Source organism: Rhinoderma darwinii, chromosome 5 (assembly GCF_050947455.1).
Source record: "Rhinoderma darwinii isolate aRhiDar2 chromosome 5, aRhiDar2.hap1, whole genome shotgun sequence".
Taxonomy (NCBI): Eukaryota; Metazoa; Chordata; class Amphibia; order Anura; family Rhinodermatidae; genus Rhinoderma; species Rhinoderma darwinii.
This window is the reverse complement of record NC_134691.1, coordinates 33,081,806-33,109,712: the sequence shown is the minus strand read 5'-3', so window position 1 is coordinate 33,109,712 and position 27,907 is coordinate 33,081,806. Positions and strand designations below refer to the sequence as shown.

Genomic DNA, 27,907 nt, shown 5'->3' with positions numbered 1-27,907 from the left:
GGGGTGTTCCTTTAAGCATTTTTATGTGTGACAGTTCTTTTGAGATACTGAACATTGTGGAATCTGTTACTGAAAAATAATATAATGAAAACAATATAAATCTTTACAGTAACACAATGGCAATCCAATACCTCCATCTGTAGTGCTGGTAAGTGGCGCAATTTGTAACAATTTAGATGTCTGAATGTCACATTATATAGATGTAGAATTGATAATTTAATCTGTCTGTATTAGGAGGACAGCAGTCAAACATCATTAAATGATTCCACTTCCTCCATGATCTGTTAATGTCAGTCTTCTACTTGCCTTGAAATATATCATCATGTTATCAGCTCATATACTGTAAACTTTAATACTATCTGATCAGTTCACCACGCTCGGCTTCTGGTGTATTGTAAATAGACTATTCATCTTATTAAGGGTATGTTCAGACGTTGCAGAATTGACGTGGATTTGCAGTGCAGATTGTGCACCGCAAATCTAAGGCAATTTAGGGTACATTCAGATGTGGCGGAATTGTTGTTGAATTCCGCTGCGGACACTCCGCAGGAGCCGTTTTTGACATAGGTTTCTATACAATTTTAGGAAACTTAGTTCAGACGTTGCGGAAAATAACTGTGCGGAATTTAGGCTGCGGTGCAGAATTTCCCCTCTGCAGCATGCTCATTATGTTGCGGAGAAGCAGCGGAATTTCACTGCGTATTTCAGCCTTTGCAATGCAAAAACTGAAATCTGTGGCAAGTCCGCTGTGATATCTGCAACGTCTGAATTACCTGGCAAATATGAAAATGTTGGTGCAGATTCGTTGTGCAATTGCCGCGAATCTGCAGCAACATTTGCAGTGGAAAAATTCTGACACGTCTGAACAGCACAATATATGTTAAACGGTAACTAAACTTTCAGAAAACTTCTGACATGTCATAGTGAAATGTCAGAAGTCCTGATCAGTGGAGGTCTGAGGACTGACTTCCACCGATCGCTGTACCGAAGCGGTAGAAGTGCTTGGGTGAGCGCTGATCCGCTTGGTTTCTGATCTGCTTTTCTCGAAAAGCCAAGCGATTGGTACACAGGCTCAATATAAAGTGTACAAACCCGTACACCAACTGCTCGGCTTTCCGAAACAAAGTGGCTCAGCACTCTCCCGAGCGCTTCTGATGCTTTGTTTTAGCGATCGGCGGGGGTCTCAGTGCTCAGATCCCCACCGATCAAAACTTCTGACGTCACTATGACATCTCAGAACTTTTTTGAAAGTTTAGTTACCCTTTAATAGAATATTTAAATCTCCATCCACACCTAGCGGAAAAATTCTAAGTGAATGGGGCTGAGCTGCAATAGCAGCCACAGCCTACAGACAAGTGTGGTGTTGTTTCTAAAAAATAGGCAGACCTTTTTTTCCTAATCCTAGAAAACTCTAACTAATAGTTTCTTGCAACATTTGTAGACATGTTAAGCAAAATGGCTCAGAACACTGATCTAAGACTACGGGTGGGAATTTCGAATTTAGGTGAAAAAATCCTATTATATAGTGTTAAAATTTTTAATTTCATGCATTGTTATTTTTAAATCCAGTTCATAAAATGTTTTCTATAAATATTCAGTAACATATAACTGTCTGAAACCAAAAAATCCAACTTGACTAGGTTTTCATATCTGCATCAAACGACGCTTGGAATATGCAATAAAAACTTGGTGGGCGTAATTGCTTTGCAAGGTACATTAAGTTATTCAGCTTTTATACAAAGTTATATTATTATCTCTAAAATATGGTCATTTTTATTCTTCAGCTCACCACTAAAAACAGAGGGAAATGTAAAATGATTCACTTGTTGCTAAAGGTTGAGAAATATTTCAAAAGTAATTTTGCTCAATTCTGTTGACTTATTTTATACCATCCACTCAATCTCCTGATTTCCTGTAGATAACGGTACGTTTCAGTCCATCCAAATAAGAGGAAAAGTTTAGAAATTCACATGGATTTATATTGTCTAAGGCAAATACGACAATTGTATCTGCTCCGTCGAGGTATTTCTTATAAATGTTTTTGTTATTGTAATCTTAATGTCGCTATTTCAAAATCAAATCAAGTGGAATTAAAGATTATCGGTCACCTCTCCTGACTTGTCTGTTTTAGTAAATAATTCTATTCGTCAAAGTATAACAATTCTTTATCATCTTTTTGTATAACTCTACATTGTGCCGTTCCTCTGTTATTCCGCCTAGAAATTTATGAATAAAGTGACAACTGGATGTTACCAGTTGGGGATGTGTCCTTACACACTCTGACACTGTCCAATCAGTGATGTCAGAGTGAGACTGTGTAGGGATATGCCTCTTTGACAAGGGAACTGGAAACGCCCAGTTGCCAATTTATTCATAAATTTCTAGGAGGAATAACAGAGGAACTACACAACACAGGGTTCTAAGAAAGATGCTTCAGAACTGTTATTTCATGAGGAATACAAATATTTACTAAAACAGACAAGTCAGGAGATTTGACAGGTCCTCTTTAACTGCAATAGTCTGCATTTCGATTTTTAAGCTTGCACTGCCCACAACATGCCACTTGTTATAACTTAACGCTCACCTCCAGACAAGCCTGAAAATTCAGCATTGTACACAGTTATAAGTGTTTTCCGGTTTCAGATAAATAAACATTTTTCTTTGTATAATGAAAACATATACAATTTCCAATATGATTTTTGTATCAATTCCTCACTGTTTTTAAAGATCTCTGCTTGCAGTCATTCAATAGGAGCCCTTATTGTTTGTTTCCAGGGAATAAATATCTGGTCAGGCGATGATTACAAAATACATCTGCGATAACTGTACTGTAACTGTAACAAGCCATACACCTCTGTGATCATCACATGACCAGGACAGATGTTTATCCCCTGGAAATAATCAAATTGTTATTGATTAACAGCAAGTGGAGATTTTGGAAACTGTGATGAATTAATACAGAAAGTATATAAAAAAATGGAATCATTTAGAATTTTTGAATAAAAGGAATAAGCTTTATTTGCTTAAACCGGAATATGGTGTTAACTACAATCTCCCAATTATTCATTGCCAATTTACCCATTCCCAAGAAGTTAAGACTTAGGGGGGATTCACACGAGCGTGTATTCGGTCCGTGCGGGCCGCGTGGTTTTCACGCGGCACGCATGGACCAATACAAGTCTATGGGGCAGTACAGACAGTCCGTGCTTTTTGCGCAGCGTTTGTCTGCTGCGCAAAAAGCGCGACAGGTTCAATAACTCTGCGTATTTCGCGCATCACGCACCCATTGAAGTCAATGGGTGCGTGAAAATCACGCGCACCACACGGAAGCACTTCCGTGGGACGAGCGTGATTCGCGCAACAGCAGTGAAAAGGATGAATGAAAACCGAAAAGCACCACGTGCTTTTCTGTTTCCGAACATCCAAACGGAGTGTCTTTGCGATGAGCGAAGCCGGACAAGCGTACCGAACTTCACCGGGTTCGGCCAAACTCGTTTTGGCCGATCCCGGCAAAAAAATTATCGGTACGCGACGTCAGGAGATAGTCACTGTCCATGGTGCTGAAAGAGTTAAACTGTTTCAGCACCATGGACAGTGACTTGCGATCCCAAAATACATTAACCTGTAAAAAAAAACCGAAGTTCTAACTTACCGATTACTCCTGTCTCCTTCCTGCAGTCCGACCTCCCGGGATGACACTTCAGTTCAAGTGACAGCTCCAGCCAATCACAGGCCAAGCACAGGCTGCAGCCAATCACAGGCTGCAGCGGTCACTTGGACTGCTGCGTCATCCAGGGAGGTGGGGCCCGATGTCAAGAGAGGCGCGTCACCAAGGACGCGTCACCAAGGACGCGTCACCAAGGCAACGGCCGGGAAGTTCTCGGTAAGTAGGAACTTTATCTTTTTTTTTACAGGTTTTTCGCTGTTGTGTTCGGCATTCACTGTCGAGGGTGCTGAAAGATTTAGCTCTTTCAGCACCTTGGACAGTGACGGGCGAAAATCACGCAGCCGCGCATCAGACACGCATGACACACGCAGCTGTCAAATGGTTTTTGCGCTCGCAAAACGCTGCGTTGTTTGCGCGCGCAAAAACGCAACGTTCGTGTGAATCTGGCCTTAAAGGGATTTTTCCATCAGATATTTATAACATATCCACAGGATGTCATAAATGTCAGATAGATGTGGGTCCCACCTCTAGGACCCGCACTGATATCTAGAACGGGTTCCCTTAAGCTCTGTTTTACTGCTCTCTGTTGTGACTGAAGCGTGTAATTCCCGGCCATGAATTACGGAAAGAGCGTAGCTAGCTGAGCTACGCTGTTTCTGTAAGTCCCATAGTAGTGAATGGCAGTTACGGAAGCAGCGTAGCATGCGAGCTACGCTGTTACCTTAACTTCCATTCAGTTCTATGGGACTTACAGAAACAGCGTAGCTCAGCGAACTAGGCTGTTAACTTCTTAATGGTTGGAAATCACACAAAGAGAAGTAGAATGGGGATTAGGGGCTCCGTTCTAGAGATAGGTGCGGGTCCCAGAGGTGGGCACCTATCTGACATTTATGACATATCCTGTGGATATGTCATAAATATCTGATGGGAAAATCCCTTTAAGTGAGGTGCTATACTGCAGATCTGTCATTTCTCTGTCGTCTAACATGTAAGAAACCAGGTAGTCACCAGTGTATGTCTTCTTGTATTTTCTTTGTTACCCTTCAGAGCCGCAATATTGTTTGATCTTATCCACGTTAAATATTCAGGTGCAAGGACAACTAAAGGAGCTCTTTCGTTTGAGGACTCGGCGTACAAGAGTTCTCAACTTCCTGAGAGCATGACCTGCGTTTATCTCCAGTCAAGTGCATTTTCTCATTTGGGGGGAAGAGCACTTTAAAGGATTTTATTATTTTCTATAGTTTGCCCTTAGAGATGTAGAAAAATTTTACTATTTAATTTATTCGCTGGCAATGACAAACTACAAACATCAATATTATTATTATTATTATTACTATTATTATTATTATTATTATTACTAATATTATTATTATTATTATTATTATTTGTACAATTATTGTGATTATTATTACGATTATTATTATTATTACGAATATGAGTTTTACAATTATTATTATTATGATTACTATTATTATTACTATTATACATTATCACACTGAAAAAGCTAAATAAAGGTTAGGAAATCTCAGTGGGGTCAAGGCTAGGATTTCCTGTACAATACAAGGGAGAGATCCTGAATCTAGTAAAACCTCCTTGTTACAATGCCCCTAGTCCCTTGTTGTTCCCATGACAACACTTCTTGCTCTTGTGCTCTCGAAGCTTAAATAGGTTATCCATGTTATTAAAATTGGTGGCCTATCCCCAGGATTGGCCAACAATATTAGACTGGTGGGGGTTTAAATCTCGACACCCCGCCGATCAGCTGTATAAAGGGGCCGCAGCACCTTATGAGCGCCGTAGCCTCTTCATTATTTACATGATTCTCCTCCTTGTTCGTACTTGCATACGCCGTTACATTTGTAGCGGCCCCGAGCAAATTCACTTGAATGGGACAGTGGTGTAATACCTTGCATGGTCGCTACATTTGTAACTGCGTATGCAAGTACAAAGAGAAACCCATGTAAACAAAGAAGAGACTGCAGCGCTTGACGAATGCCGAGGCCCCTAAATACAGCTGATCGACAGGGTGCCAACGGTTGGACCCCCTCCGATCTAGTATTGATGGCCTAACCCATTTAATGTTATCAGTGACTCTGGACCACAAAGCCACCAACGAGAATCCATTGTTCACTTGTCTAGCATAGGTAAGAACACAAAGAACAGATATGAATGCTTGCCTAAGGCTGGGTTCACACAAACTATTTTCAGGCGTAAACGAGGCGTATTATGCCTCAATTTACGCCTGAAAATACGGCTCCAAATACAGCTGTCAAACGATGACGCGTAAAATGACTGCCTCGTCAAAGAAATGCAGGACACTTCTTTGGACGTTTTTGGAGCCGTTTTCTCATAGACTCCAATGAAAACAGCTCCAAAAACGGACGTAAAAAACGCCGCGAAAAACACGAGTTGCTCAAAAAACTTAATTGCAGTTATCGTGTGCACATACCCTTAGGCTGGGTTCACACGACTTATTTTCAGACGTAAACGAGGCGCATTATGCCTCGTTTTACGTCTGAAAATGGGTCTACAATACGTCGGCAAACATCTGCCCATTCATTTGAATGGGTTTGCTGATGTACTGTGCAGACGACCAGTAATTTACGCGTCGTTGTTTGACAGCTGTCAAACTACGACGCGTAAATTGACTGCCTCGGCAAAGAAGTGCAGGACACTTCTTTGCAACGTAATTTGAGCCGTTCTTCATTGAAGTCAATTAAGAGCAGCTCAAGATTACAGGCGTCAAAGACGCCTCGCATAATACGAGGAGCAGCATTTACGTCTGAAACGACGCAGCTGTTTTCTCCTGAAAACAGTCTGTCTTTTCAGACGTAAAAGTCACTCATCGTGTGCACATACCCTAATAGTCTGTAACATGGTTTTATAGGGATGCAGAAGAGTTTACTTTGTCAATTGGCACATTTAATGGGATACAGATACTTCTCATTTGGCACTCCTCTTGCTGCTGTATGTTTGTGTGTCATTGGTTGCTTTCCATAGGACTTCACATAATCCTCTGACCTTATCTAAAGTCAGTACAGATGTAGCCATCTTTAACCTGATTCTGATAACTTGCTGCAGCGTGATATCACACAACAAAAGCCATTGAAAAGTCATTGAAAAAGTCAAGATAAGAGATCTAGCCACTGTGTATTTAATGCGTTAAAAGTCAAGGTAAAGATGGCTACATCTGGTTCCATAAGAGTTAAATTACAAATTTATCTCTGCCAAGTCTGCATATCATCCCGACACTGCAGGTCATCTCATAAATTAACATGCCAGAGTGTTAACATCTATTACATTTTATGGAAAAAAATGGTTATGTAGGTGGCCACATGCTATTTGCCTTGCAAATATAATCAGCTTTCTTGATGTACAGTAATTGAAACATTGAATTCCTCATTATTCTCTGTCGTCAGACTGGAGGAATCGTAGATCTGGGGCACTCTGCTGTTCACTATTAATATTGCAGCTCCTCTGTGTTCTTTGTCATGATACGTCCCAATGTCCGTAAAGACAGAAAAAAATAACACAACGTGTAGTGTCATTTTTCTATTGAGCACGAGGTGTATGGCCTAAGCAAAGCAGAATGTGAGGGAATACAACTAGTAATGGGGGAATTGAATTGTAGACAGAAGGTTCGGAAGTGACTTACAAGAATCCAGAGTAGAAATTCTACATAGACACACACATTGTTTCCATTCCCAATCACAATCTTATATCTTCTCATTACTAGGTTGTTTATCAATTCCCAATACATGAAAATATATTTTTGGCCATGAGCTGAGAGTTTCCCATTGCATTATCCACAAAGGAAACTATTGTACGTAATACAGTAGAAATTACAAGGGCAACTCGCCAAGAACATTTTTTAAGCATATTGAAATTTTTCTCACTTTTGGAACAGACTTGCATTTCTCAGGCTTTGTTCACATCATGCCTTTATGTTTGTTGTATAAAGCGGAAATGTTGCCGGTGCATATGCCGAATGTAGCCATAGACTGTCACTGACCCAACATGCAATAGAGAAACCTTTTGGAAAACGTTTGAGGGCGGTATGCACCCATATACCATTTTTTTTAAACTGTATTACAAAGGATAATCAAGGACACTTTTCAATACAGAGGCACAATATACGTTTCTGTAACATGGAAGCATGTGAGCGACGTACAGATGTGTTCACCCTTACCTTTGTTTGAAATTGGTTAGGGACTCCAATTTCTCATGAAACCAATTCAATACAATATTGCGATATGTTAGCAAAACCCTTCACAGGCTGCAATTCACATTACAACCACACACGTGGACACATATGGCATCTCGTGACATCGTGTTTTTTGAGTATCGCAAAATCATGTTTTTTTTCTAAGTTGATCATCTCAGGATATGTTGAGATAAGAGGAAAGATAAGGAAGGACACATCTATGTCATTGTATGTCATACAGTTTTATAGGGGTTTGTGTTCGGCACATACATTGAGAGATTTTCCTGCTACATACGTAGCAATATGCTCCCATTGCCCAGCATATGCCAAAAGAGTGTCCTTTTGGCATACCTTTGGGTGGTAAATCCAGACACCTTTTTTTCCCCTCTTGGATTTTATGCTATCACGTTTTACCAATGCAAACAGTTTGATGCAATATTCTGTGTTTCCATATTTTTGCATTAGCTATGTATGCTGAGGAGTTCTAGGTGGTTGTTGTGGGGGATTTGTGTTTAGCCGCTTATCAGGGTGGCAACCCCCCAATATATCAGAACTAGCATGTTTTTGCTATTTTAATTGTTTTTAGATGTCTATATGGTGCATTTATTTTAAATAAACTATTTTTGTGGAATATATTGTGACTTTTACAGTTATTTTGTCTTATACATACCCATTAGTGTTTCGTTTTTCATTTTTGAAAGTTTTCATGGTATGTGGCAGTACATGTGCTGGTGCTTATTATCTATACATTTGAGTGGTAGGTGTCACATTGGGTACGTGGACCCACTGGACTGTACCGCCTTGACGGTATGGCAGCTGGCCTACAGGACACAGTCTATAGTTCGTATAGGGTACCTGTGGTAGCTCAGACAATAGGAAGACAGGCTCGGCTGGGACTAGGCAGCAGGCAGGTGCCAGGCATGGTGTAGCAGGACAGGCGTGGTATACAGCACAGCACGACTTCAGCTCAACATGGTACGTGACCAGGATAGCACGGGATACAGGTTACAGGTAGCAGGAACGGGAAACACTGGGAACTGGAAAACACTTAGGAGACCATTTGCTTAGACAGACTAGGGTAACGACAACAAGGCTCAGGCAAGGGAGGAAGGGGCTGGGTCCCTCTTATAGTCCAAGGGCTCATGGGCTAATTTTGACTTAATTTCAGGTGCGCGCGCTGGCCCTCTAAGAGCGGACACGAGCGTGCGCACGCACCCTATGGGACCCAGCCAAGAGAAGCGGAAGTGAGCGATGGCGTCTCCTGAGGGGGATATGGGGACCAGCGCTCACAGTTCCATGGCTGCGGGCGTCAGGAGGTGAGTGAGCCTGACGGCCTGCGGCCATGGGCATGACAGTAGGCAGCAACATACATTTTTTTTAGATGTATTACAAAGGGTAGCCAACTACGCTTTCAATACAGAGGTATCCCGTATGGTATGCTTTTCTTTAGCATGGGACTATATATGCGATGTATACAACTGTTTGGCATCGAGTTTTATATGTCGGGTTTACATTAGGTGTAGATATCAAAAAATATTCTCGCCATATACACTAAACATAAAGCAAAAGTGTGGCGTAAACAGAATGAACACCAATTTTACCATCGGGACACGTGCTCTGTTGATGAATCTGGCATTGGCTAGAAAAGTGATGTAACATTTTTGAAAATTTGTTAAAATTGCCAGGACTCTGAAACCCTTCTACTTTTTTCAGGGCTTTATAAATATGTTGATCAGCCCAAATGTTATATTTCTTAATATAATTATGCCAGAAAACTGGTGTAAATACATTGAAATACATGGACATCGCACCATTAGGAACAGATTGTTAACAATGACCAGGCAGGGAGCAGCGGCACAGGAATGGTGCAAAATCCATAAAGGATGTACTTTACCATTTTTTGGCATAAAAAATAAAATGAGTTATCATATTTGACAAAGGACAGAGTTCCATGCTTTATTCAGCACTGCTACATCTGTTCACATAGCAACAATGCACTTGTGTCTCCTTAGAAACACGTCAATTTATTTACCCCAAATAATTAGCAAATTTCCAATATATATGCACATTGTATTTTATTGACAGACATCTCTGTAGATTGGGTAATTTGATGATTCTAGAATGTACAGTAACCTACGTGCACGTAAGCCGCACAAAGCCACTCGTCTTTCTATTCTAACCCCTGGCTGCTTTGCCTATAGCTAGGACTGTATGTGAAATGCATGTCTGTTATGATCCTAAAAAAAGAAATACAGATGAGCGAATCGATTCTACATAAATTGATTTCAGTCTGAGTTTTCCAAAAGTTTTAGATTCGGCAAAATCCAAAACTCTTGGGGTTTATTGCGCATGAAACATGGCAAAATAACGGCTGCCGGCGAGCAGCGACCGACATTTTACAATCAAGATAAGTAAATCACATGACTTTGGGAAGGCTTCCCACAATATTTTGCAGAAAGCCTCACCAAAATGCACGGCGGTTACCCCTCCCTCTAGCACAGCCACTCATGAGGGGTATAGGTGGGTGACATTACTAATGTTGACTTGGCATTAGGGAGCTTGAAAGGGGTTAGATATAGTTCTAGAAGACATCAGAGAGTTAGGCACAGGTTTTCACGGTGGATTTTTACGTGATTTTTGGTGAATCTTAGGCCTTATTCACACGAACGTGTCCGTTTACGCACGTAAGAAACACACCGTTTTTCCTGCGTTGCAGTTCCGTGTGACATCCATATACGATGTGCATCTGTGTTTTTCAAGGAAAAACAGCTCCTGATATTCAGCCGTTTTTTTAGCAACTTGCTTTTTTCGCGGCGTTTTTTACGGCCGTTTTTGGAGCTGTTTTTGAGTCAATAAAAAATGGCTCCAAAAACGGCTCAAGAAGTAACATGCACTTCTTTTTCGTGGGTGTCTTTTTACGTGCCGTTTTTTAGAACCAGCCGCGTAAAATATGCCCCGTCGGAACAGAAAGCTTTATTTCCCATTGAAATGAATGGGCAGAGGTTTGGAGACATTCTGCTTGCAATTTTTCGGCCGTTAGCGTTGCGGGGTTGGAGCACACTCCTGTCAATCATTCTAACCACAGAAGTGAAAGTAAGTCCCTCATTAATTGGGCGTTAGCGCTGCGTGATTGGAGCAAATCTTTCTACCTAGGGGCTTGTCTTATGAGGACCACTTCGATTGGTAACATCAGTTTAGCTGACTTCACAAGTGAGGTCATAAATAGGAGACTTAGCTGCGCTCGCCGCCATTAGCCCCATTTTCCCCTGAGGACGCCACGACGGTGGTGAAACATGTAGGGGGGGCTTTTCTCTTTTTAAAATTCAATGCATTCTGTCAATTCTAAGTCCTCTCCTAAACGGACTGCAGCCGCTAATTATAGTTGTCTCATACGGGCAGTGCGGTCATCAGAGGTGTCGTTTTGACCCTGCGCTCAGATAGTACAGACTGCTGAGCAATATTAGCATCACTATATCGGGACTCTCAGTAAACATTGCACTTTTAATCTTCATTTGTGTGCTTAGTATTCAGTCACAATAAAGTTATATGTTATAATATTAGTAAGCATTTAATAGGTACCTGGGAAACAAGGGCTAATCTTTTCGCCTTTTGGAAAATGTATGTGTTTTGTTCCTATACCGTAGCTGTCACTGTCAAGTGGCTGTTACTATTATGGCAGTCCTATTGCTGTCACTGCTAGAGGGTCATATGGCACGCACATCACATTATCATTTTGTGTCTAATTTTGTGTTTATTTACACTTTGGTACTCAACAAAAATATCCAGAGAACTGATGCCAGTGCCAATTTTCCAATTTGGGCAAATTATTTCTGTTTGCCACTCTAAGCTACATTCAATGTAACAATGTCACTGTGACATCATGTTATCTGTGGTTTTAGGGTAACAGAGAGAGGTTGGGTCCAGCGCTTTGAATAGAAGTAAAATGGAAGCTGTTTCCAAGTTTAATGGTCTTAGTTAAAAAAGGTCCAATGGTGTGGAGTCCTGGTGTGCAGAAATGGGGGAATGTAGATCCTTAGAGCCTACGCGTTTCGGACGACTCTGGCGTCCTTAGACTTGGCTGTAGTATCTGTGGTTTTACACAAGACAGTAACTCAAAGTATAAATGTAAATATATTCTAATTTAAAGTGTTTTCAGGATGCACAAATATAGCAGCACCAAAGGGGTTAAATGACCAATTCAATGGCACTACATCTGTGTTTGTAGATATTTACGTCAATATAAATCCAAAAGTTCTGAAACATAACTCAATCTGTAGCTAAACTTTGAATGAAGTTCATTAAAGCAGAGAGGATATAGCTGGACATGTCTGTGAACTGCTTCCCACAGGAAAATGGTATCCTTTTCATGACTAAGACCCGGCAAACATGAAATGAATGAAAGTCATCGAATAAGCTCAGCGGGAGTGCGAAACATAACACTTTCTTGTGGGAAGCGGCGTCTCCGGGGATCTACTTGCTTTTCATGATCTCCTATAAAAACATTGACTTTAATTTGACAGTTTTTTTTATGTGTTTTCTTGTATGTCTCTCTGTAGTTTGCAGTTTTATTCAATATTTTAGTTTATGTGATAAAACAGCAGAAGTGTAAGGCTCCATGCACACGTTGCGTATTTTGCTGAGGAAAATATGCAGCAAAATCGCAGAAAACCACAAGATATTTGTAGGAAAAAAACGCACCAGAAGTTTTTATTTTTTCTCAGTGCTCGGACCCCCACCAATCCAAACTTCTGACATGTCACTATGGCATGTCAGAAGTTTGTCAAACGTTTGGCTGCACTTTAATCTTTCCCCCAAAACTATATATCGATTGCTCAGCTCCTTCTAAGCACCTGATTTCCACGGATCCAGCACCCCAGCAAAATCAGTTGCCTTGTCTGGTCAGATATTTCTCCTGCAGTGGAATGGCATGGCGGTGATTCAGATAAATTGCTGTCAATTGTAATACATGGGTGGCTCAAGTCTGTCAGAGTGGGAGTCGTTTTTAAACAGCGGCTCTTCGTTCTGCTCATAAAGGGGGGTATAGAGTTACATAGTTAGTACGGCTGAAAAAAGACACATGTCCATCAAGTTCAACCAAGGGACGGGAAAAGGGAAGGAAAACATTTCTATGATGTCCAAATTCCTTAATGGGGTATATGGAGAATGGTTATCTTCATGGACAATCCCTTTAAGTTTTACCAATTACAAACAAAACGGAACTGTAAGTATGCACATTCTACTAATTTAAAGTATTTTCAGTAGAACGTCAGATTATGAGCTGGCCCTGAGTACTCATTGCCGCAGCACTATAGTTCTAAAGTTGCAAGCTATGCACTAGCACTTTTTTGTTTGCAAATAGATTGCTTTTTTGAGTTCTGTTTCCCTTGTGCCAGATATGATTGCTTTTTCCAATTTTCTGTACTAAGTAAGCACTTTTAACTCAACTAACAATTCCTTATCCTAGTTGGAAGCTAACAAATCAATTAATAAATGTATCAAATTAATTAGTAAGTAAAAAATAAGTGTTATGGATCTATGGGCACAAATAATCTTTTCAATGTATTAAACATCTAAAATATATGTACTTTTTTTTCCACGCAAAACTATTATTATTAATATTACAAATTAGTAACTCTAATGGCCCAACTTGACCTCCAATAATTTTCAAAAACTATACTTTCGATAAAAACAGAAACATCGGTGCCTAATGCATACAGTATTTGGGCATCCTCAGTTGGCATTGTCTTGGAAAAATTAGATTTCTTAAGCAATGTTCACACTACCATTCATGGTTCAGTTCGTACAGCTGTATTTGTGCCCTCAAAATGATGCAAATCCTGCCAGAAGCATGAGAGACCCCAGTAGAAGTCAATGGTGTCGACAAATACTGCACAGCATTAGGGCTTTTGTGAACTGAGCCTTAATATGTAGTCACAATAAAAACTGTGAAACCTCTCCAAAAGACCACATCTTTAAGAAAACCATTCCATCATATACAATGCATACTGGCCATCTTCTTTAAGAAAACTAACCCTCTAAAGAACTATATTTTTATGCAATTTGGGTTCAAAGAGGTTTTACTGTATATGAACCATAATAGTTAGAGATGAGCTAATTGATTCTACAATAATCTAATTCAAACCTTTGGATTTGGAAAATGTTAAAACTTTTGGGGCTCGTGGGACGCAAATCGTGGCAAATTTTCAGCCGTTGGTAAACGCTTTTTGCAATTTTACTAATTAGATAAAGGATCACATGACCTTGGACACGCTTCCTTATAATGTCTTGCAGACAGTCTTCCAAAAATGTACTGCGGTTATCCCTACCTCTACACATATATGTTGCTGTCACTTGACTTTGGGAGACAAATACGTTAATTGGATACCTAATAGAGGCATCCATCACTATAAACTATAATGGCATCCATCACTATAGACTATAATGGCATCCGTTTAATGGATATGTCATGAACTCTCATGCTCCTTTAGAGAAGCAGAACAACAAAAATACCGGAGGCACCAGTTGAGTTGTATAATGGAGACCATCAGCGCCCAATGGAACCCATTGACTTTAATGGGTGTCGTCGGTTTTCCGTCAGGGTATCCGTGGTTTTACCATACTGAGCTATTGTTTCTGGTATTTTTGCCGTGTTCTGTGATGGAGGTCCCTAAAGGAGCCTCCAATGCAGATGTGAACAGGCCCTAATCCTGTTTTCTGTTAGTGTTATGAAAAACCATATGGATATTACATCTTTTCCTCACTGGATTTATTAAAGATAAACTCCAGGAAAAGATGATGCACTGTGTTATGCGTAGATTAGAGCCAGAGGGGATTCAAAGAACATCAATTATTTAAGTCATGCACCACCTCTGTAGGCTCTGCACCAGATATAAAACAGTGCATTAATTTTCCATGGAGTATTCCTCCAAGAGGTGAAGACACTTTTCATCAACTGACAATTCCTATAAACTGATAATTTATGTAGCATAATGTTTTGAGTAAAATGACAATAGTTTTAAATAATTTTTGATCAATTATATTGTTCCATTTTTATGTTTTTTACCAGCAGTTGTAACATTTGTCTGCATTTAAATCTATTATTTTTAATTATGTAATATTATTTGAAAGATTTTTGTTACATTTTTTTACTACACCTTTAAGTGCTTCACTGATATATCTAAAACAATTTAGGAGGTAGAAGCAAACTATATGTATTGCTGACTAAAAAACGAAACTACCAAGGACCCTGCTGGGGCATGGCCTGCCCTGCCTACTGACACAGTTCTGGCACTGGAGAGAAGGATGTACAGCCTTATCAATCATTCTGCTTTAATCAAAGAACATTGCTTTATCTACTATAAGGTATAAGACCTTTGCTTTAGTGGGAGTCTCTCTTCAAACTCTGAATAGACTAAGCAGACTCCACAGAATTTCTATGGCTCTATTGTAACGTATTTAAATTGTGTAATAATTATTATTTTTTTTCATAATTTTTTTTAATTTTTTACTTTCTTCTTGCTATGTGAGACTATTTCTTATGTATTCAGGCTTATTTTCTTGTAAATAATGTCTTCACAATAAGTAGATCACAAAAAAGTCTCACCACTGTACGCCCTTTAAAGGGCTCTATCCAAGGGTACAGCCAAAATAAAAATCTACAGAAATACATATATATATTTATTTTTTTACTTTTCTGTACAGTTTGCTCCAAAGAAAAATAAAAAATAAAAAAAAATTATATTGCTCCAAAAACTGTATGAAAATACAATCCTATGTATCATCCATAAAACTGCCTCATAATTAAACCTAACAAATACAAAGTTAAGGCTGTTAAAATACCACTGACACAAAATCACTAAAAAGTGTTCTTTAGGAAGAAAACACTTCGGTCCTTATTTTTTTTAAGTGATTTACAATTTAAGACTACTTCTTATTTATGCAGAAATAATTTTGTGGATACTCGCTCTACAATGAGTAGATTGCAAACAAGTTTTACTACTGTACTGCCTAATCACATTGGGGCCCCTGTCAGTTTCAACCCTCAGCTTGATAAGCATAGAGCATGCTTACATAGATTGTCTTGGTCCTTCCTAAGCCAAGTGGGCCTTGCCATCTTCCCAAGTTTGCCTTGTGCTGACGACAGCTCTGTCCTAAATATATACTGTATAAATTAATATGCCAATCCTATTCCCACACTGAAATGAAGGCTTTTTCTTTCTTCCTATTGCTTATTTAGCGCCAACATATTCCACAAAGCTGTAAAGTCATCACTCCCTGTCTCCAATAGAGCTCATGATTTAATTTCTATCTCACACACAGGGCCAAGTTTAGAGGAAGCCAACTAACCTAACAGTATATTTGATGGCGTGTGGAAGGAAATACCCAGAAGAAACCCATGGAGAACATACAAACCCCAAGCCTTGGCCAGGTTGAAACCAAAGACCCCAGTGCTACAGGACAACAATTCCAACCATTGGGCCACTAAGCTTCCCAACTTTATTGAAAGTAGCTTTAACCTCTTAAAGACTGCCAATATGCCTTTTCACGGCGGCCGTTAAGGGTACTTATGCCAGAGCGCCGTCTTTTCTCGGCGCTGTGTCATAAGCCCGCCACGGGTGTCCTGTACCGGCTAAAGCGGGTGTCGGGCGGTCTAAAGACATTCGGGCACCTGCTCTAATGGGCGGGATCGATTTTAACATTGATCTAACCCATTTAACCCCTTAGATGCGCCACTCAATAGCGAACTTCGCATCCAAGTGGTTTTGGAGGGAGGGAGCTCCCTCTCTCACCCCACCGGCACCCTGCAATGGCAATCGCAGGGTGCCGATGGCTTCTATGGCTCCCGGGGGCCTAACAAAGCCCCCCAGGTCTGCCTGTAGTGGATGCCTGCTAGGCTATACTTGAGGCATGACCTAGCATGTGCCTGTCAGTTTTACACTGACAGGCAATAATACGCTGCAATACAGAAGTATTGCAGTGTATTATAAAAGCGATCAGAAGATAGCATAGTGAAGTCCTCTAGTGGAACTAGTGAAGTCCTCTAGTGGATCTAAAAATAAATGTATCAAAAAGTTTAACAAAGTTTATAATTAATAAATAAAAATTCCAAATAAAAAAAAATGAAAAACCCACCTTTTCCCTTATAAAATACTTTAATATGACAAAACCCAAAAAAATATTAAAACATTACACATATTTGGTATCGCCGCATCCGTAACGACCCCACCTATAAAGCTATTACATTATTTAACCCGCACGGTGAATGCCGTAAAAAATAAAATCAAAAACAATGCCAGAATTGCGGTTTTCAGTTCTTGCCTTAAAACAAATGTGATAAAAAGTGATCAAAAAGTTGCATGTACTCCAAAATGGTACCAATAAAACCTAGAAGTTGTCCTGCAAAAAACAAGCCCACATACAGCTGCATTGGCGGAAAAATTATGGCTCTTAAAACATGGCGACACAAAAACAAATAATTTTGAAAAAATGTGTTTTTACTGTGTAAAAGTAGTAAAACACATAAAATCTATACAAATTTGGCATCACCGCAATTGTAATGACCCACTGAATAAAGTTATTATGTTATTTATACCACGCAATAAGTGGCATAAATCTAAGATGCAAAAAAGTGTGGCAAAATTTATGGGTTTTTTTTCCATTACCCCCCCCAAAAAATGTAATAACAGTTAATCAATAAATTATATGTACCCGAAAATAGTGCTATTAAAAAATACAACTTTTGTTGCAAAAACCAAGACCTTATACAGCTATGTCAACGCAAAAATAAAAAAGTTATAGCTCTTGGAATGCGACGATGGAAAAACTTAAAATATAGCTTGGTCATTAAGGTCTAAAATAGCCTGGTCATTAAGGGGTTACAGTTTGTTTTTATTTTCCAGCTGATATAATTGGCTTACATGTAACTTTATTGTAGGGAAACGAGATATGATGTGTGACCCATGTGTTTTTGGCCATAGATGGGCTGCATTTTCAATACATGTATTTTTTTAAATTTGTAAAATTAGTAAAAGACACAGTAAAACCAAATAAAAAGCTGTGTCTAAATTAATTTTGACTGACAAATGAGCAGACATAGAAAAACAAATCTTAATTACAAGTAGGCAAACGAAAATGTCTGCATACTTTGAAATATATATATGAAATGAACTCGGTAAAAATAGACTTTTTGACAGTTATGAGCAAGGATAATTTCAGACAATGTTTTTCATCAACATTTGTGAATAGATGAATGAATAGATGAATATGCAATCTTGTGGATCAAGTATAATTGTTCAGCGCAATGACTGTTTGAGCATAATCACTCAACGCAACAGCTACAGTAGATTTCAATTACATTCTATTTAATTGCAAGCAATGTGTGTTTTTTCCCTTGATAAATCCGTCGAAACTTTCTCAGCTTTGAAAAAGTACAGAAAGAAAAACAACTTTCAATAAAGTTTCTGTTGGGTTCAACAACATTATATAACATGGCCATAGGGACAAAAAAACAAGCATGGCATTTTGGTATTTTAAACACTTTGAAGTATGATTTCCAAACTACAACTAATTATCCAATAGGATCATTTGTCTTTGAATACTATTTCCTATTTCTAGCATGGCTTCCCAGGGTAACTAAATGTTCAACATTCAGTTATTTACTATACAGCATAATGTTAATGCCCAGCAAGCACTGTTCTATTACACTTGTACAGACGATACTCCTGGTTGCCTTCTATTTACATGGTCAATTTTCTTTCTTGGATATCTAATTTAAAGGGTAACTAAAAGTTCAACAAACTTCTGACATTTCATAGTGCCATGTCAGAACTTTTGAGAGGTGGGGGTCCGAGCACTGAGACCCCCATCAATCGCTAAAACGAAGTGGCAGAAGTGCTCCTGTGAGCTCCTTTTTCCAGTAAGCCAATGTAGCGTTGAACGGGCTCAAATACTTTCTATTGAGCCGGTACACCGCTATATTGATTTCCGGAAAAAGCAGAACAGAAACAAAGCGGCACAGCGCTCATGCCGCTTCTCTTTAGTGATTGGTGGGGGTCTCAGTGCTCGGACCCTCACCAATCAAAACTTCTGACATGTCACTATGACTTGTCAGAAGTTTATTGAACGTTTAGTTACCCATTCAATTAGATATCCAAAAAAGAAAATTAACCATGCATAAAGAAAGCAACCAGTAGTATTGTCTGGACAATCGCCAGAAGTGTAATAGAACAGTGCTAAATAACTGACGATCCCTGAGTTTATTTGGATAACTTTATGTCCTATGGGATACTAGCAAAAAGTAACGCTTATTGTGATCTCTATACTTGAAGGGGTTGTCTCATGAAGACAACCCATGTCCATATGCTCAATTATGTCCATATGCCCTATGTTAGTGACCTCCCTCTATAACAGCTCATCTATATGACCCACCATGCAACACAACTTTTCCCCTGCAGCAGCCGCTTATGGGAATATGTCTGGCCAGAGAAGGCTTTCCCCAGCAAAATCAGCTGTATGCTGAGAGGTTCAGGGAGCTTGATCTGCGGCGGCTTCAATATGAAAGAGGTTGTCTATGGAGGATCTATGACATTTATATAGTATAAAATAAATAATTTGTATATATAAAAATCATTTCTGACTGACTGCGAAAATATTAATAGAGTGGAGAGAGGTCTTTTTTCAAATGTCATTCTACTTATAAATGCTTTGCTTTTCCCTTAATCCATAGTGCCCATAACGAAATCTACCATATGCAACATTCACAGCTTTTACAGTGCATAGAATAAAATGGGAGAATAAATTTGCTTATTATTATCTTAAAGTCTATGGAAACCTTTGAACAGATTTTGTTTTTAAATAGCATTGTATGTGTTTTGTTAAAAAAAAAAAATAATTGTAAATCGGTTTCAATTAAAAATTGTCTACCATTTGTCTTCTGTGCTTGCTGAAAATTCAGGTCCAGGGCAAAATGCTGTATAAAGTTGTGTGCCAAATCCATTCCTCCCATTACTCAGCAGCTCTTCTCCTGTACTCTACTGAACGCACATCTACTAGGAAATCTGGGGGTTGGAGCAATGCACATGCCCAGATGAAAACCCTTCAGTAGTTATCCAGTGCAGTTTAGCGCAAGGGACACTTTCTCCTCGTTAATGATGACTACTGTGCATGCCCAGCATCTTCTCCCGACAATAGATATCTGGGAATGCGCAGAACAACCTGCCCCACCTTGTGATTTGAACCTGCGCATCACATATCTGAATTGTCTGCAAGTCTAGTATAGCTGTTTGGACCTTTACTTTGCATGCCCAGCGTTCTCCCCTTGCCACAGATAACTGGGTATGTGCAGTACAACCAGTCCCCCATCCCCGTGTCATTACATCCTGCCCTACAATGCTCTGTTTTGTCTACACGAAGCACATTTATGATTGGACCTTTTATAACAAACTGTTTTCTAATCACTTACACCCCTCGTATCTCTCAACCCGGTTACTGACGGGCATGTGCTCCTGGACGTTGAAAACTCATCAGAAGGGACATTAGATTGTCCTGGAGCCACATAGTCAGCTGAGAGAAATAGTGTGGGGGGGGGGATCATGAGCAGCAACTTAGAGGAGGATGTGATACACATCTACACGCTGTGTAACTCTGTGTGGACGTAGAGGAGAAGAATGGAGCGGGCTCACAGGCTACTGCGCTCCATACCTGTGATACAGCCGACTCCTCGGTGCAACGGGCGGAATCAAAGATCACTTTGATTCCGCCTGTTTTACACCTTAAATGCCGTGGTCAATCGCAAACGCAGCATTTAAATCGTTAGAATCAGGCAGTGGCCCCCTCCGACGTGCCATCGCCCCCCCCCCCACTGTGCAATTGCGGGGTGCCGATTGGTTGTCTATGCAGCCTGGGGGCCTAATGAAGGCCCGCAGGTCTGGCATCTTTGTACTCCTTGACTGTCAGTATACCGATAAACTGCAATAAATTAATATTGCAGGTATTTCATGCAAGCAATCCATTGGTTCTACTCCCCTAGCGGGACTAAAAATGAAATAACAGGCAAATAAAGTTTCTTTGGTATTGCCGTGTCCGTAAAGGTCTGAACAATCACAATATAGCATTGTTTAACCCGCTCGGTGAACACCGTAAAAAATAATAATAATATATATATATTGCCGCAATCGTATCAACCTTTGGATTAAGTTGAACATGTAATTTTTACTGCCTGATGATTGCCGTAGAAACATAGCTCCCCGAAAAATGGCGGAATTGCTGTTTTTCCTCCATTTCACCCCACAAATATATTTTATTCAGCTTCCTTGTACATTATGCAGTACAATATATGGTGCCATGAAAAACTACAACTTGTCCTGCAAAAAACAAGCCCTCATACGGCTACGTAGACAAAAAAATAAAAAAGTTATGGCTTTTGGAAGGCAGTGTCCTTAAGGGGTTAATATTTCCATCTTTAAAACAAATTATTTTATAGGCTTCCATTTTTTTTTTTTTAAATGAGACAAATACCGTTTTGAAATACAAAAAAGTACGAAATCAATTAAGTCTTCAATATCACCAATTGTTGGTTGAATATTGGACTAATCTAGTGGTAGCTTGTTCTCTTCTTAATTCTATAACAAAAACACGAAGGGAATATGACTAATTGTTGGCAATTAAATTTTTTTGTATGTGCGCGTGTTGTTGTATAAAACCCAATAATTTTCCAAACCAAATAAATGCAAAAGAAAAGCAAAGATTTATGAGCAAATCAAGTCTATTTTATACTTGAAGCAAAATCGACATGACCAGAAGTTTGCTTAAAGGTGAGGAGACTCCATAGAATAGAATGTGGTCCTCTTTTGGTGCTGGTTAACACTACCACACCCCTATCTGCCCGTGACAGGAGGACTTGGTGCCTGTTTGCCCCATCTCCTTACCATGATCATTTTGTTGATTCTTTACTCTTAGAACCATTGTAGAAAGTGTCACTGCACAGGTTGTATCCACCCATTAAAACAAGGGATACAGCTAACCATGCCTTGGCCCCATAGCAGCCATATGATCTACCCTTATGGAATGTGTGCCCTTTGGCGAGACAGAAAATATTATGAGATGTGCCAATTCATTAAAAAAGAAAATTGTCGTAAAACACCAAGACGGATAGATACAATCAGAGATGTCAGGTTGTTGGTGTCTCCTCTATGTGTAAATAATTGTATACATTCCACGGTTCTTAAAATAAAAAGCATGCATATAAACAGATGTGTTCTCCCTTAACTTATCTCTAAATACAACATATCCTGAAAAGTGTGGCGCTTGATATTAAACTAGCAGATGGAGAAAACCTGTGATGGATGCCGTTAACGGATGCCCTTCGTTGCGTATCTGTTGCCTATAGACTGTCTCCTTAAAAAAAAACATATACATTAATGTATACCTTTTTTTACTTGATGATGCGAGATTGTATTGAATTGGTATCACCTAAAATTGTATAAGTTATAACCCTTTTTACATCCCGCTTGTGATGTCATGCTAAACGTGTCCATAGGGCTTCTTTAGCCCAACAGAGGTCAAAAGGGCATCCTTTTTACGTCTATCAGGCTGATATACGTCATTATACCTTTTTATTTTAAGGATAGAATAGCATAGTAGACTTTTACTTTCCCAACAGATCCAGAAAAAAAAAAAGAATCTCGTGCAGTTTACCCTTCCGTATATTTACAGGCCGTAGAAATGCTCCGCAAAATAAAGAACATGTCCTATTCTTGTCGGCAATTATGCCACAGACTCGCCCAGAAAAGTCTATGGGCGCTTCCGCAATTTGCATCCGTATTTGCGGATCCATATTTTCGGAAACTAAAATCCATTACGGTTTTGTCCATGAGGCCTTAGGGGAGGACACATCTGTATTTGTTTCTTTAGATTATTGTTACACATGAGATTTAGATATTTATGTATAGATAAAGACAACATTTCATGATGTAGATGAGCCCATACATGTACAACAGAGCATTTCTGTGGATACAATTATATTTATTGTCTAAAAGTGCCTTGTACAATGTTATATCAAATATTTATACAAATAAACAAGAATGCCTAAGGGCACATAAAGAATACAAGCTATAAAGAGAATTGTAGAGGACAGGACGTACTGTAACCTCTTCTTATACTAGGCGTAAGCATTGATTGAGCTCAGAGATTGTTTCATACCTACAATGAAGGGAACCTCTATGAGATCCGCCAGTAAATCTTACAGATATTATAAATATTTGATCCTCTTGAGTGTAATTTCCCAGCAGGCCACCAGACAAATGACTTACTAAGAGGACTACAACTGTTTTGCTGAATATCACTCGATGCTATTTTACTATCACCCAATGAGCAATCTATCAATTGAGAAAATCATAACCTAATATCAAGGTCTCATCCACCAACGAAAACATCCTGGATGACAAAATATCTAAACTTTAGAAAATCTGAGGACAACATCATTGATCAGAGTAATACTGAAGAGGGATTTTTGTGAATGAAGGAAATCAATAGAAAATAATGTCCATAGATAAAAACTGAACTGTTTTGGAAGAGGACAATTTATCTGCTTGGGAAATAATAGACATAGAAGCTGCTTGAACAAATGAACAGATGGAAGAAGGGGCAAAGTATGAGCGGTTAAGCGAAAGGTAAACACTCAAGTCACTTTCAATTCCAACGTATTGATCAGAAACACACCTTTAGAGGTGATGGCAGAAGCAATTATATGTGGGAATTATACGTGTGAAGACTGCATTATTGCTGGTTTGACCGAAGAAGGAATAAAGTAGGGGTCCTAAGTGAAAACCACCTAGCCACGAGATATAAGAAATGATATTGCAGCTGGTCACGTTTTTGGTAAAAGACATGAATTTATGGTAAAAAATAAATAAATAACAAATGCCTCATTCTATTTCATAATATTCAGTTCATTAAAGGGATTTTCCAGGGTTGCAATCAGCTGACCCGTCCTACAGAAAGAACATCAATTTTGCAGTTCTGGAAAACCCCCCTAAAATAAGTAGTGTTTAAAAATCAACATATCCCCTCCCCATCTTTATCTATAGACACATACGATAAATTGAAGATCTCGCCTTTTGCTGAAGGACACCATCTCTACTTTCACAAATAAAAAGGTTCTTCTACATTGGGAAAACTATTTAAAGAGGCTCTGTCACCAGATTCTCAAACCCCTATCTCCTATTGCATGTGATCGGCGCTGCAATGTAGATAACAGTAATGTTTTTTTTTTTTAAAAACGTTCATTTTTGGCCAAGTTATGAGCTATTTTATATTTATGCAAATGAGGTTTGAAATGGACAACTGGAGGTTTTTTTTTCGTTATGTCCAACTGGGCGTGTATTGTGTTTTTAACTGGGCGTGTTTACGTGTATGAGGCTGACCAATCAGTGACCAGTCAGCATCATACACTCATCTCCATTCATTTACACAGCAGCGATGTGCAGCCACATAAACAGAGATTAACGTTAATCAAGTGTCCTGATAATGAATACACATGAAATCCAGCCTGGACGTCATGTGTATTCAGAATCCTGACACTTCTGACTCTTTTCTTTGAGATTTCTAGCAAGGGAAACGAAATCTCGCGAGATTACGGAGGTAAACGAGATTTTGTTTCCCTTGCTGAAAATCTCACAGAAAAGATTCAGAAGTTTCCTGATAATGAATACACATGTGTATGTGTCCTGATAATGAATACACATGTGTATTCACAATCCTGACACTTCTGAATCTTTTCTGTGAGATTACAGCAAGCCACGCGTAATCTCGCGAGATTACGGAGGTAAGCGAGATTTCGTTTCACTTGCTGGAATCTCACAGAAAAGAGTCAGAAGTGTCAGGATTCTGAATACACATGACGTCCAGGCTGGATTTCATGTGTATTCATTATCAGGACACTTGATTAACGTTAATCTCTGTTTATGTGGCTGCACATCGCTGCTGTGTAAATGAATGGAGATGAGTGTATGATGCTGACTGGTCACTGATTGGTCAGCGTCATACACGTAAAGACGCCCAGTTAAAAGCACAATACACGCCCAGTTGGACATAACGAAAAAAAAATGCCCAGTTGTCCATTTCAAACCTCATTTGCATATATATAAAATAGCTCATAACTTGGCCAAAAATGAAAGTTTTTAAAAAAAAAAACACATTACTGTTATCTACATTGCAGCGCCGATCACATGCAATAGGAGATAGGGGTTTGAGAATCTGGTGACAGAGCCTCTTTAAGAAATGTCTCTACTTTGGAGGATTTTTTCACATAACTCACCATTTAGACCTTAAAAAGAGTATTTGTCACTGTACCAGATTTGGAATCAAAATTTATAATGTACTTTATTGCATATAAATTCGCAGATACAGTCAAAGCAGGTGATGCTTCGAACATATAATGGCCTTTCTCAAATCTGTATATGGTTAAAACGTAGCCTGTTTTGACTGTATCTGAAAGTTGATATGCAATAAAGAGTAAAGTTTGATTCGAAATCCGGTGCAGTGCCAAATACTCTTTTTGGATCCTATATTTACTGGGAGTCAGTGGAGCCTGGGGCCATTTGCACGACAAAGAACAAGAGTGCTGTTGAGGACCAGTCCTGTTTCTTTCAACCATTTACACCTTATAGTATTTACCAATTAGAGTAGGAATAATTAAAATATACAACACCATCTATAAATTACTATGGAATTGTAGGTCCCTCCGTGTAGCATCAAATTAAGAATATAGATTCACTCCATAATACGTCATCCAACAAACATGGCAAAAAATATATATTCTCGAATATGTATGAATCCGTAAGAAAAAAACAACCTCCAAACCTCCATACAGATGTAGCCAAGTTTACCTTGACTCTGATAACTTGCCTTATCGTGATATCACACAACAAAATCCATTGAAAAGTCATTGAAAAAGTCCAGTTAAAGTTTCTTGACACTGTATTTAATGCTTTAAATGTCAAGATAAAGATGGCTACATCCGTATGCCTCGTATGAAATCGGAGGCATATAGAAGTACAGTATGAGTTCATAGATTTCTATGGGTTCAATTTCATGGCTTCGTACAACTTGAACCTTGTACAGAGCCAAACTACAGTTTTTACCACGAGGCCTTGCAGTGCATTAAGCTGGGTCTACATGGCAATTCTAGCTCCAACAGAAATAGAAAATTGTTCATAGCAAAATTAAGATGTTATATTCCCCTAATGAGATTTTTCTCTTTGATTATTGTTTATTATCTATGACCGTACCAGTTTTAGCACATCGGATACATTTTTTTGCAGATCAGATTGAGGAATTCAATCACTATTTACAAATAGTATCAAAAAAATTCAACATCCTCACTTGTAAACTAAATATAAAACATATCTGTATTCAGATATACCATACAAATAATACGATACATTTCAATAGAATTTGTTTTACATATTTTAACCCATTAAGGACGCAGCCTTGTTTTGGCCTTAAGGCTCAGAGCCCATTTTTAAATCTGACATATTTCACTTTATGTGGTAATAACGTCGGAATGCTTAAACCTATCCAAGCGATTCTGAGACTGTTTCCTCGTGACACATTGGGCTTTATGTTAGTGGTAAAATTTGGATGATATATTCAGTGCTTATTGGTGAAAATTTGCAAAATTTAGGGAAAATGTATAAAAAATAGAATTTTTCAGAATTTAAATGCATCTGCTTGTAAAACAGACGGTTATACCACCCAAAATAGTTACTAGTTCACATTTCCCATATGTCTACTTTAGATTGGCATCGTTTTTTGAACATTATTTTATTTTTCTTGGACGTTACAAGGCTTAGAACATAAACAGTAATTTCTCTTTTTTTTAAGAAAATTTCAAATGCCTTTTTTTTAAGGTACCTCTTCAGTTCTGAAGTGGCTTTGAGGGGCCTATGTATTAGAAACACCTATAAAACACCCCATTTTAAAAACTAGACCCCTCAAAGTATTCAAAACAGCATTTAGAAAGTTTTTTAACCCTTCAGGCATTTCACAGGAATTAAAGCAAAGTGGAGGTGAAATTTGCAAATTTCATTTTTCTTGCTGAATTTCAATTTTATTAATTTTTTTTTGTGTAACACGGAAGGTTTTACCAGAGAAACACTACTAAATATGTATTGTCCAGATTCTGCAGTTTTTAGAAATGTCCCACATGTGGCTCTACTGCGCTCCTGGAATAAAACACAAGCCCCAGAAGCAAAGAAGCACCTAGTGCATTTTGAGGCCCCTTTTTTATTAGAATATATTTTAGGCAGCATGCCAGGTTTGAAGAGGTGTTGAGGTATCAAAACAATGGAAACCCACCAGAAGTGACCCCATTTTGGAAATTACACCCCTCAAGGAATTCATTTATGGTTTTTGTTATCATTTTGACCGCACAGTTTTTTCACAGCACCTATTTGAATTGGGCTGTGAAATGAAAAAAATGATATTTTTTCCAATAAGATGTCATTTTTGATCAAAATTTCTTATTTTCACAGGGAACAACATACCCCATTTTGTTGCCCAATTTGTCCTTAGTGCGGCAGTACCCCATTTGTGGTGATAAACTGCCGTTTGGGCCCATGGGAGGGCTCAGAAGGAAAGGAGCGCTATGTGTTTGTTGGAGTCCAGATTTTGCTGGATTGGTTTTCGGGTGCCATGTCGCATTTGCAGAGCCCCAGAGGTATCAAAGCAATGGAAACCCACCAGAAATGACCCCATTTTGGAAACTATACCCCTCAAGGAATTCATTTATGTGTGTTGTGACCATTTTGACCCCACAGTTTTTTCACAGAACTTATTTGAATTGGGCTGGGAATTAAAACAAAATTATTTTTTCCAATAATATGTAGTTTTGGTTGAAAATTTCTAGTTTTCACAAGAAATAAAATACCCCATTCTGTTGCCCAATTTGTCCTGAGTGCGGCAGTACCCCATTTGTGGTGATAAACTGCCGTTTGGGCCCATGGGAGGGCTCAGAAGGAAAGGACCACCATTTGGCC

The 27,907-nt window shown here is 39.0% G+C and overlaps 1 protein-coding gene across 6 annotated transcripts in view; it reads right to left on the bottom strand.

The window, feature by feature from the left end:
* CSMD3 (CUB and Sushi multiple domains 3) overlaps positions 1-27,907 on the bottom strand; it is a 1,175,227-nt gene that overhangs the window by 858,377 nt on the left and 288,943 nt on the right. The window lies entirely within an intron of this gene.